Source organism: Ipomoea triloba, chromosome 5 (genome assembly GCF_003576645.1).
Source record: "Ipomoea triloba cultivar NCNSP0323 chromosome 5, ASM357664v1".
NCBI lineage: Eukaryota > Viridiplantae > Streptophyta > Magnoliopsida > Solanales > Convolvulaceae > Ipomoea > Ipomoea triloba.
Window position 1 is genome coordinate 31,402,103 of NC_044920.1, and position 13,056 is coordinate 31,415,158.

The window sequence follows — 13,056 nt, forward strand, 5'->3', positions numbered from 1 at the left end:
GCTTATACTTGTGAAAATATTGAAGTAAAATCAAGTCAGTCTCTGGCAGTGACTTCCGTGAATTTCTGGGAAAAATCGGTAAGGTATTTTGATCCAATATTTTTTATACATGTAGTTCTATAAGTGTAGAAGCTGCATATAAAATTTCATAATTTTTGGAGTAGTATAAGTATGGTTTTCGATTATTTTTCCAAAACTGGTCCAGAGAGGAAAAATGCTGGACAGCACACTGCCAAGGGCAAAAATTGAATTTTCTGTGATAATTCGTGAACCTTGATGACCAAAACTTTTTATGAACATCAAGTACTATGAGTTAGGGTCCTACCATAAAAATTTCAAGTGAAAAAGAGTTCGGGNATCAAGTACTATGAGTTAGGGTCCTACCATAAAAATTTCAAGTGAAAAAGAGTTCGGGAACTATTTTTACCGGCTCAATCTTTCGGACTGCGCCAAGCTGAAATTTTCTGAAAAAGAATGGTTAGAAACAATTTTGACAAATATTATTTTTGGTGCATTATATTAACATGGAAAATAATTATGTTTTGAACATTATTATGACTCTATACTTGATTTTCTGTGACGTGATTAATACTAACCTAAGCATGCGGGTTGGGAAAATATATCTGAGTGAGTTATTGGTGATGGAGTCGTGTGATGAATTAAAGGTGGATGTGTTTCGTACCCCACTGTGAGTTAAACGTGGATGTGTTTCGTACCCCACGTGAGAGTTGGAAAGGTAGATGTGTTGTGTACCCCACCGAGATCTAATAGTGGATGTGTTTCGTACCCCACTTATGAGTAAGGCGAGAATTGTGTACCATGGGTGATGTGTGAGAGCTAACCATCGGGTGAATTAATGACTGAGTTATTTGCTCGATTTATTGAAATGAAGTGAAATTACTTGTTGTTAAAAATGTTTGCAGGTTGATTGCGATTGTTGGGTAATGTTATCTTACCTTGTTCTTGTTGAATAATTATTTTGAAAACCTTTGTTTATTTTCAAGTGACCATGGATATCCTTACTTAGCCGTCGCGCTAACTACACTTCATTGTGTACCTTATCAGATGAAGTCTAGCGTGGGTATGCTCAGGTAGCCGATGAGCTCTGAATAGGATGGAGGTTGAGGTTGAGATCCTAGAATAGACACCTTGGAAGAATTATGTCCACTTGTATTAAGTTGGACTTTGGATGTATTCTGATGTTGTAAGTTTAGCCTGTGCGTTTGGGTATAGGAGAGATACCTAAGCGTGGCGGTAATACCCAGCTTTCTGCTTTTTGAATTATTAGCTTCCGCTGTGATGTATACCATTAGGGATTTTGTAATAAATCCTGGATGTGAAAGTTGGGGTGTTACACGCATGAAACTTAGGAATTGATTATTGGATTGATTGCGCGACTTGCGATTTACCTCTGTAGTGAAAGTGGCTTAGAATTCCATGGGAACACATTCCAAGAGAAAACTAAGAACCAATTTCAAACTTACATTTGTAAAAATTGGACATATTAGATCAATTTTTTTTTCAAAAAAAGATGCTGTGACATTTTTGTAAATATCGTCAACTTCACTTTACAACTTAGAATATTGTACTATGCACTTCGTAACAACTAAATGTCCATTCATAAATAACATTTAAAAAATCAATAAAAAAAGTAAATTTTAAATCTGAATAAAAAATGTTAAACTATAATTAGTAAAAAGTTAACCTCTAGACTAAATAAAACCAAAAAGTTCAGTCATAAACTTTAAAATCTAAACTCTCTGCGCAATGCACATTTTTTCATTTATTGCAAAATAATAACATCTTAAGTTCACACAAAGTAATAGTCTAAGTTACACTTGTTTAACAAATACCCAAACAACCAAAAGCATCCATAGGTTGCACAAAAGACATTCTAATTTGCAAATTGTTTAATCCGCACCAAAACATCAAAATGATAACGTAAGTTAGATGGTTTAACAAGAAATCTACATATATAAATATAATCATGCGTGAGTAATGTGTATATTAGAATGGTTAAACACTACAATTTATTTGATTTTGTATTTTATATATATATATATATATATATATANTGAATTAAAGGTGGATGTGTTTCGTACCCCACCGTGAGTTAAACGTGGATGTGTTTTGTACCCCACGTGAGAGTTGGAAGGTGGATGTGTTGTGTACCCCACCGAGATCTAATAGTGGATGTGTTTCGTACCCCACTTATGAGTAAGGCGAGAATTGTGTACCATGGGTGATGTGTGAGAGCTAACCATCGGGTGAATTAATGACTGAGTTATTTGCTCGATTTATTGAAATGAAGTGAAATTACTTGTTGTTAAAAATGTTTGCAGGTTGATTGCGATTGTTGGGTAATGTTATCTTACCTTGTTCTTGTTGAATAATTATTTTGAAAACCTTTGTTTATTTTCAAGTGACCATGGATATCCTTACTTAGCCGTCGCGCTAACTACACTTCATTGTGTACCTTATCAGATGAAGTCTAGCGTGGGTATGCTCAGGTAGCCGATGAGCTCTGAATAGGATGGAGGTTGAGGTTGAGATCCTAGAATAGACACCTTGGAAGAATTATGTCCACTTGTATTAAGTTGGACTTTGGATGTATTCTGATGTTGTAAGTTTAGCCTGTGCGTTTGGGTATAGGAGAGATACCTAAGCGTGGCGGTAATACCCAGCTTTCTGCTTTTTGAATTATTAGCTTCCGCTGTGATGTATACCATTAGGGATTTTGTAATAAATCCTGGATGTGAAAGTTGGGGTGTTACACGCATGAAACTTAGGAATTGATTATTGGATTGATTGCGCGACTTGCGATTTACCTCTGTAGTGAAAGTGGCTTAGAATTCCATGGGAACACATTCCAAGAGAAAACTAAGAACCAATTTCAAACTTACATTTGTAAAAATTGGACATATTAGATCAATTTTTTTTTCAAAAAAAGATGCTGTGACATTTTTGTAAATATCGTCAACTTCACTTTACAACTTAGAATATTGTACTATGCACTTCGTAACAACTAAATGTCCATTCATAAATAACATTTAAAAAATCAATAAAAAAAGTAAATTTTAAATCTGAATAAAAAATGTTAAACTATAATTAGTAAAAAGTTAACCTCTAGACTAAATAAAACCAAAAAGTTCAGTCATAAACTTTAAAATCTAAACTCTCTGCGCAATGCACATTTTTTCATTTATTGCAAAATAATAACATCTTAAGTTCACACAAAGTAATAGTCTAAGTTACACTTGTTTAACAAATACCCAAACAACCAAAAGCATCCATAGGTTGCACAAAAGACATTCTAATTTGCAAATTGTTTAATCCGCACCAAAACATCAAAATGATAACGTAAGTTAGATGGTTTAACAAGAAATCTACATATATAAATATAATCATGCGTGAGTAATGTGTATATTAGAATGGTTAAACACTACAATTTATTTGATTTTGTATTTTATATATATATATATATATATATATATACACACACACACACACGTTGTGTACATAATATAGTGCCATCAGTGTATGTGTTTTGTGAATTGGAGTATTAAGTAATGATTCTCGTATTGTATGCAGATTGTGTATTATAGTATATCTACTGGATAGTTGGGTATAAGTTATTGGTACCTTGTGTAGTGAGCATATATGTGGTAAGTTGGATGCTAAGTAATTGGTGTGATGTTGTGAATAAAGTTATTCCGGCTACAGATACATGTGTAAAGTTGAATGAGTTATTTGGGTGTAAAGACTTTTGATATAACACTACAAGAAAAATGCACAAAGACAACACTACAAAGACAACGGTTTTTTACAAAAGTGTTGTCTTTTGTGTGAAAGACAACAGTTTTGTTCAAAATCGTTGTCTTTGACGCAACACTTTTATCAAAGACAACAGTTTTTACCGAACCGTTGTCTTTAGTGTGTTGTCTTTGTGCACTTCGTCAAAAGACAACATCACAAAGACAACGGTTTTAAAAAATTGTTGTCTATGTGCATTTTTTTTATAAAAGACAACAGTTTTATGTAACTATTGTTATTGGTGTGTTGTCTTTGTGCATTTTGTCAAAAGACTTCACCACAAAGACAACAGTTTTATAAACGGTTGTCTATGTGAATTTTTTGTAATAAAAGACAACTCTATGTACAATTTTTTTTTATAAAAGATAACAGCTTTATGTAACCGTTGTCGTTGGTGTGTTGCCTTTGTGCATTTTGTCAAAAGACAACACCACAAAAACAATGATTTTAATAAACCGTTGTCTATGTGCATTTTTTTAATAAAAGACAACGGTTTTATGTAACCGTTGCCGTTGGTGTGTTGTCTTTTGACAAAAAGACAACACAACAAAGAGACAATGGTTTTTTTTTTTTAAATCATTGTCTATGTGCATTTTTTTTATAAAAAACAACGGTTTTATGGTTTTATGTAACCGTCATAAAGACAACACACCAACGACAACGGTTTTAAAAAACTATTGTCTATGTGCATTTTTTAATAAAAGACAACGATTTTTGTGAGTTGTATTGAAATAAAATGAATGAAGATTTTTACCAACAAGAATTAAACCTAACATTAATTAGTTACCTAAGCACTAGTTAATGCATTTATTCATACATTTGTTGGTAATAAGCTGTTAGAAATCTTGGTGCAAAATATAAAAATGACATTACCATGGAGAATTGAACACATTGAACACATAACCTCTCACATAACACACATAAATAGACCACCAAACCACTTCCTCACTTTTTTTTTTTTTTTGAAAATCAAACCAGTTCCTCACTTCTTTATTAAAAGGTTGCACATAATATTTAAAAGCTAGGTCTCAAATCCTAAAAATTAACTGCAACATCTTGAAAAATATCTGGAGGTATAATAAAAACATCTTTATGGTCATAATTTTATTATATAAAATCAACATAATTATAAAATAATAACATTGCCAAGCACCTTGTGCTCAGATGGTATGTAGTGACTTTCCCATATGGGAGGTCATGAGATTAAGACTCAGTGGAGGCTCCACTATGATTCTTTGTGTTTCAATAGGTTGAGAAAGTATTCATAGTATTCAAAAAAAAATAACAACATTTTATAAAAGAATAAACCTCATATTTATAGATTTGAATAATATAACATAATTTTAATATTTCAAATATTTAGTTCGTGGTACACACACTGAAATTCTTAATGGGATACTTGGAGATGTACACACCAGAATTTTTAAACGAAATTAGAATTTCAGGTGTACAAAAACATACATTGACTTTGAAAACTAGTTCACCGGTCATGTTGATGAGAAATATTGACCATTCTGTTGGTTTGTTAACATTTATGCACTTGGGTGCAACCAGGTGCACCTAGTTATAATATTAGGTGCACTTAGTATTGATGCTCAATGTACAATTTACTTGCACTTGTAATACATTTTACTTGCACGTGTGCACCTATTTTCACTTACAGGTGCAATTAATTTACCTTGTTAACATTTATGCACCTGGGTGCATCTAGGTGCATCTAGTTATAACCTTACGTGCACCTAGTTATAACGTTAGGTGCAATTACATTCTGGACACGTGGCGTGCTGCGATTCGTCCGCAGTTCTCTCCTAGGCGGCCCGACCCGTACACACCTGAACGCCATCCTATATGTGTGTGTGTGTGTGTGTGTGTGCTCGCGCTCGTGTGCGTGTGTGTGTATTATCATGGATGATGGTGCCATTTGATGCCTTTATTTTGAAGAGTGAGTAGTGATGTAAAAGCTGTCTCACTAGGATTGTATGTCTTGTTATTTTGAGGTGTTGGCAGTGACGTAAAAGTTGACTCACTAGGGAGCCGAGAAAACTCCCTGTTTATGAGCATTTAGTTTTGACAACTTAAAAATCATTCATTTGGTACCCATTTCTCCTTGACGATATGTATATATCAAGTGTTGATGGTTTTGAGAAATTCTAAAATGTATTCTTGTAAGAATCTCTTGGAAAGAGGATAATTGAGATACTGGAATTCTCTCTTTGGTAATTATTTTGAGTGATTGTAATTCTCTCTTTGGTGATTAATTTGAGAGATTGGGATACTCTCTTTTGGAATCCTTTCTTTGATGATTATTGTGAGAGTTTGGAAATATCTTTTTGGTGAATATATTATGTTTCAAAGAAATTTTGAGTAGTGATGGTAATATGAAATGTCTTTAGGAAATTGTTATATGCAAATGTTGAGGTAAAGATCATAATGTTAATCTTGATGAAAGAGTGATTGAATGATTTTGGATTATGGATAGGCAATGCCTTGATCTACTAGAAATTTTGTAGATATGTGTATATATACTTGGATGTGTGATTTACTCAAGTTATATTTCTAATTGGTTAAAGGTTATTGGTAATGATTATAATAAAAATGTTTAAGGGATTTTTGTATGTGCCAATTATCTGCTCCTATGTATTATGTCTTATATGCAACTATTTTATGGGGTGGAGTAAGCCTTAACAGCGGTGATGCTGACTTTATTTCCCCCTTAGTTATTTTTGTAGGTGATGATTGCATGACATTTGGAACATTGGGCATGAGAGCGATTCGCATTTTACTAAACTAGTTCTTTTAAAGTTTTTTTTTTCTTTTATTAGATAATCTAGAGGTTGTTTCTAGACAATTGTATTTGATTCATTGTATTAGCACTACTTACGTGTTGATTCCAGTAGATTGTTTTAGCATGTGCGTTTAGATATAAGATGTATCTAAACGTGGTGGTAGCACCCCTTTTCTAACATTTTGTTTTTGGGCTTCCACAACTATAAATGATTTTTTATTAAATAAAATACTTTTTATTAAAAAAAATTGGTCTTGAAAAATGGGGGTGTTACACTTTTCTATACAAAGAAGGCATGAGTATGGCAAGGAGGTGTCTGATATGCCAAGTTTCAGCCTCGAATTAACTCCAACTCCACTGGATGGTGCTCGTTGGAATGAAGTTGCAAACATCACTTCTCATTATAGTGATGACAATGATGATCAACATGCTAGTGGACAGGTTCATCAAGAGGTTTATCAATAGGCTGTTGCGAAAATAAATGAGAGAGGGAAAGCTGTTGCTGAAGAACACAAAGTTTCTGTTGCAGAAGTTGTAGTACCTGCCAATTGCAAGAGCTAATTGAAAGTAGCCGGACAACAGAAGTTGAAGTAACTGCCCATGCCCTTGTTCAAGTGTCTTCTGAAGCTGTAGCATAACAACAACCTGTAATGTGCAATGTAGTAGAAGCAACAGTAGCTGTAGTACATCAACAGCCTATCATGGTGCAACAAACTGATGACTCAAGCATAGCAGCTGCAACCATAGTACAATGACAAAAATGCGCACGCTAAATCGTGGTAATCACCGGCTTCTCGACATAACATTGTCGGAGGGTCTTATTTGACAAACATTAAATTAATTAGAGGACCAAATTAGTTGAAATTGGAAATGAGGGACTACATTGATAGTTCAATAACAATTGAGGGACCAAATTGTTCATTTCCCCTTTTAAATATGATTAGCTGAGTAAGTCATTTCAAGTATATTATTTAACTTCATCCTAAAATCGAAGGGACTAGAGTGTATTTGTCCGCTTGTGGTAACATCAATCATTATTGCGTTGTGTGGATCATGGTCCAAAACCACATAACTTGCATTATTCTAATTCATAAAAATATTATTATAACATATAACATACATTATTCTAACTCACAAAATATATTATTTTACCCCATAAATTTCATTATTCAATCACATAACGTACATTATACATTATTCTAACTCAAAATATACATTATTCTAACTCATAAAATATACATTACTCTAACACATAAAGTACATTATTCTAACAAAAAACGTACATTATTTTAACTCATAAAATACATTATCTTACCCCAAAATTGTAACACCCCGGCTCGGCTATACCGTACATCCGGAGTGGTTACCGCCACACCTAGACTGAACCCAATCAAATCCAGAAAGAGTCCACTCTAGATGCACAGGCTAAAAAAGGAAAACTGTTTCACACACTTTCTACTTGACAAAAGCTTTACGTATATATTGCAGCGGGAAGAAAGGAAGGTAGCTAGGTTAGCTACTACTATATATACAAGGATCGACCCATTGGGTCTAAAAACATGAAAGTTTAAGTTGTTCACAACTTGTTAGCCATACTAAGGCTACAAAAGATATTTTCACAAAAAAAAGAAAGAGTTGTTTTAGACAGTATACTTCGGAGAGGGCGGAGCAAGAAGAGCAGGAGGAGCAGGAGTGTAACCGGAGCGTAGGGGTCATCATCAAGCAGGAACTACACATAGTCATCATAGTCCAACACTGGAAACACAACTCAGATGAGCTCTCAGCGCTCATCGGGCTACAAGAGCCCACACTAGACAACATCTATTAAAAACACATTGAAGTGTAGTTAGCACGACGGCTAAGTAAGAACATCTATGGTCACCCAACATTCAACAAAGGTTTTCAAAACACGTATAAGAGAGTTTTGTAACTTTTACTCATTTGATGAGATTTCTCCTGTAAATAAATTAACAACGACTTGCACAAAAAGTGATTAGTGAACCAAAATCAACATGTCTCTTAAGACAAAATCATTTCTTTCTCAAGGTCATTACAGAGTAACCCTTTTTTCATCTTTAAAACTTCCTTAGTTTCATATTAGCAAGCGTGAGGCCTTTGGAGCATTCTCATAACTCCCTGTCTGACCACTTGGATCATCGAACTCAGGGTCAGTGGTCATCACCCAGTCTAACGCTGATCCCCTGGACGTAAGGTTCGTTAAAATGATTCCTAGCTGGCCTAGCCAGGTCCGTTAAAACGACACCTCCCCGGACTTCTAGAGTAACTATACTTTAAGTGTGCACACCCCCATAAGAATATCTCATCCTATGAGTTATACAGTACTCGGCGAATAGACTTCGCCCTGCAGTATGAACTAATCATACAATATATCATAACGGCGAATAGACTTCGCCCTGCAGTATGAATGATCATACAATATATCATAACGACCACTGGGCAAGGGCACTTAAAGCCACCCGTGGGTTAATCAAGGTCCTCCTTAACTTTACTTTAGAAACTAAGGTTTTGAAAACATTTTCCTTCAACTTTACTTTAGAAACTAAGGTTTTGAAAACATTTTCCTTCCTTTTTACTTTAGAAACTAAGGTTTTGAAAACATTTTCCTTCCTTCAGTTTTTAGAAACTAAGGTTTTGAAAACATTTTCCTTCCTTCAGTTTTCTTTCTTAAATCATTTCTTTTTGGACATATTTCTCATTTGAGTCCAATACTTGTAATTGGCTACCTCATTAGCCCATGGAAGATTTTCAAAATACTCTCAGTACCCGCAGGCTTTTCCAACACCATTTTCTCATCTTTCTCACGTAAAGTACACACTCACTAAAAGTGGTATTTTCCTTCAAAAATAAGGTTTTGACAACCTGTGTACCAAAATAGCATACGTTCTTCAACGTAAGTTTTTTATAAACATTTTTGGATATACTTCATATTCAAGTCTCATACTTGAAATCCATCCACCTAGTTATACCCTTATATATATTCTACTAACACAACACAAAGCTCATAAATCCCTATTTCAACTATCAATCATCAAATCTTAAGTGACAAAACCAACTTAAGGGACTTCTTACCTCTTGGTTGAAGTACTTTTTGCAAGAAGGATTTTGATCCTCTACTCAAATCTTTCACCAAAAATTCCTAGGCAAAACATATCATCATAATAATAATTTTAGGAAATCTTAACCTATAGTTAGGTTCTAGGGAAGAAAACAAGGCTTTTAACCGAATAAAAATGGAATTTTACCGAATAGATGATGATCTTGATGTAGAAATTGGCTATGGAAGCTCTTGAATTCAAGGAAGAAGATGAAGTTTTCTCTCTCTCTTTCCTCTCCAATATTTCGGTCACAATGGGGAAAAATAAAATGATCAAGCTTATATATTTTCCCTTATAAGATTAGGATGAGGAAGCTTGGAGAAAAAGTTACATTGTTTCTTATAAGGGAAGAAAAAAGAAACTTTGGAGATCAAGTTTCCATTTAGATCATCTCCAAAAATCATTTTAATATTAGCATGTGGCTAAAAGGAATAACACTTGTCACAATGCTATGGTAAATCTTGAAGAATAAGACTTCCCTTGCCAGTTAGGGGATAAATCAGATAAAGTTACGGTAGAAAATAATTTAGGGACAATAGGGTGGCTGCCTAGGTTCTAGAAGAGACAAAATAAAATTAAAACATAGATGATATCAGTCAAATAATTGGTATCAAATTGAAGAATACATGTGCTGGCAGAAAGAAATTGGCAGAACACTGGATCCGGATTAAAAATATTATTGGGAGTATTTGCTAAGGTATTTTGATACCATTTTCTTCAAATATGTAGTTAATCAAGTCTAGAACCTACATATAAAATTTCATAGAAATCTAAGGAGTAAAAGTATGGTTTTCGAATTTTTTTTCCAAAACTAGTCCAGAGAGAAAAATTCTGGACAGCACACTGCCAAGGGCAAAAATGAAGTTTTCTGTGTTTACTCAAATATCCAAATGACCAAAACTTTTTAAGGATATCAAGTACTATAGGTTGGGGTTCTAAAATAAAAATTTCAGGTAAAACTGAGTTTGGGAAGTATGTTTACCGAATAAATCTTTCGGACTGCGCCGAGTTGAAATTTTCTGAAAAATGAATAGTTAGAAACATTTTTGGCTAAAAATCATTTTGTAACAAAAATGGTGAATAAATTTTGGGGTGTCACAAAAATTTTCATTATTTTAACAAATATAAAGTACGTTATTCTAACACATAAAGTATATTATTCTAACTCATAAAATACATTCTTACAACAGAATGTTCATTATTCTAACACGCATTAGGAACAAATATTTTTAATATCAAAATAATATCGTTTTGAACTGTGATTTACGTAGCTATGTGAACCTAAATCCACATAATAATTTGCCTGGTGACGTGATGTAGGATTGTAGGACATTTGAAGGTGATAAAGATTAGTGACCTTCAGTTCATTCTTTATTGGATAATCATTACGGAATTCAAATTTGACACGAATACGCCAGCTCCCACTAAATGTAACGACACAACAAATTTTACTATTACTTTAAAAAATAATAATAATAATAAAGTGTTTGGCGAATGAAAAACAAAAAATATAAAATCTATTTTTTCCGTAACTTATTATTATTATTATTATTATTATTATTATTATTATTTTAAAGAATTACCGTAACATATTTTAATCACATCTAAAAGCATGGGTTTCTCTTTGAATTGATGGCAGGTTCCACAACAACAATAATTTTTAAATTAAATTATTATGAAATATATATCCAAAATATAAAATATTTTAAGAATAATTAACTAATAGCCTTTTGTTTGGCCTGTTTTGCTTTCAAAAAACTAAACAATATATTCATTTCGTTATGATGCGTTACTTTACATATTAAATTACAAGACTAAACAAGCTAAGTAACCAAATAACTTTCTTTTTCTACAAAATCTAACAACCCAGTTAAAATAATTCATTATCAGTTAAATCTATTACAGTTTTCTATTTGCTAATTATCTAACAACCCAATGTGATTTTGACATTTTGTCTCAAATATTTTCACAAGAATTCCCACCTCAATGGGATGAGTGGAAGGGAAAGATGAAATATGTTACAGTATTTTTCTTATTATAATTTTACTTCCCATGTTAATATTTTCATGCAACATTATATTATATATAACTAGTATTTTCACCCGTGCGATGCACGGAATGGATTTGTTGTAATATTTTAAGAATATTTGGATCGATATATAATTATATAAATTATAACCTCAAGTATTATATAGTGCAATTGAAGATATGTTTTGGATCGATTATGTTTTCTGATGTTATCATTGTTTGAATTCGAGCAAATAATTGCTTAATTAATAGCGAATGCGTAGATGTACGCATGCGATGCTGGAACTTTAGAGATTTTATATATCATTGTTTAAGATTTTTATAAATTGGGCAAATATGCTCGTTCTCTAGTAACTCAGTTATAGGAATCAATTGTTATTCTAATTCATATGTATGTATGGAAGATATTATTTTTGTATAGATATATAGCAATTTTTCCATCTTGGAAAAAAACATAATATCACCGATTGTATTTACACATTATTGAAAACCTCTTTGTAGATGATATAGGTAGTAGCAACACAATCTTGTTCATCCTCGTCTAGAACTAACACTTTCAGGCCATTAGGTTGGGTGACTCGGGAGAAAGCCGCGTACAATTGACAGTAATTAAAGACTGGTTTTTTCAGCAATAACTCAACGTGAGTTAGTATTCAGCCCTGGCTTTTTTTGATAGTCATGGCATGCATATGCAAGCATCAATGGGAATTATTATGCTAGAACTTGAAAGGCAATCTCGTATTAGAAGGAGTGAGAGACATTCGAGGGATAAGAACTTTGGTTCCTTCATGTGTCCCATTAACTGTTCTTACTTCAATAATGAGATCTGTCAATCTTGTGAGGATGAGCTGCGTATCGTTATAAAGACCAAGAGAATGGTATATCTTCTGCAATAACATAACAGGTGCACCAACCTTTAACGTCAATGAATGATTAAGAAAATCATACAATCTTAAACTATTTAAGAATTTATGAGTATTTCCTTCTAATAGATTTTCACCGTCTGATTCTACCTTACACAAAGAGTTACAACTTAAATATGTTTGTCCTTTTGCAATATTCATGTCGCACATGCACTAATTAATTTGATCAATGACATCTAAAGTCAGTGAGCGGATCACTGACCTCCCAGCTGCAACTCATCAAGCGTGTCATATCTTGAGCTTGAAATTTCAAAAAAAAATCACTTTTAGGTTGTGTTTGGAAAGCAGGAAAATGACTTCTGGAAAATGTTTTCTGAAAAATGAATCATTTTTCGGAAAACAGTTTCATTTCCGGTGTTTGGTTGCATTCTGGAAAACTGTATTGGTGTGT

The 13,056-nt window shown here is 33.2% G+C and overlaps 1 long non-coding RNA gene across 2 annotated transcripts; it reads right to left on the reverse strand.

Moving 5' to 3' along the window:
• Window positions 1–6,836: 6,836 nt before the first annotated feature.
• LOC116021137 lies at window positions 6,837–9,900 on the reverse strand. 2 transcript variants are annotated; one of them, XR_004098918.1, is made up of 3 exons: window positions 9,862–9,900; window positions 9,689–9,755; window positions 6,837–7,225 (listed from the first exon to the last, which is right to left on the reverse strand). It is a non-coding gene; the product is annotated as an uncharacterized LOC116021137 (long non-coding RNA). The 2 variants fall into 2 exon arrangements; XR_004098919.1 differs by having other exon boundaries at window positions 6,837–7,243.
• Window positions 9,901–13,056: the final 3,156 nt, after the last annotated feature.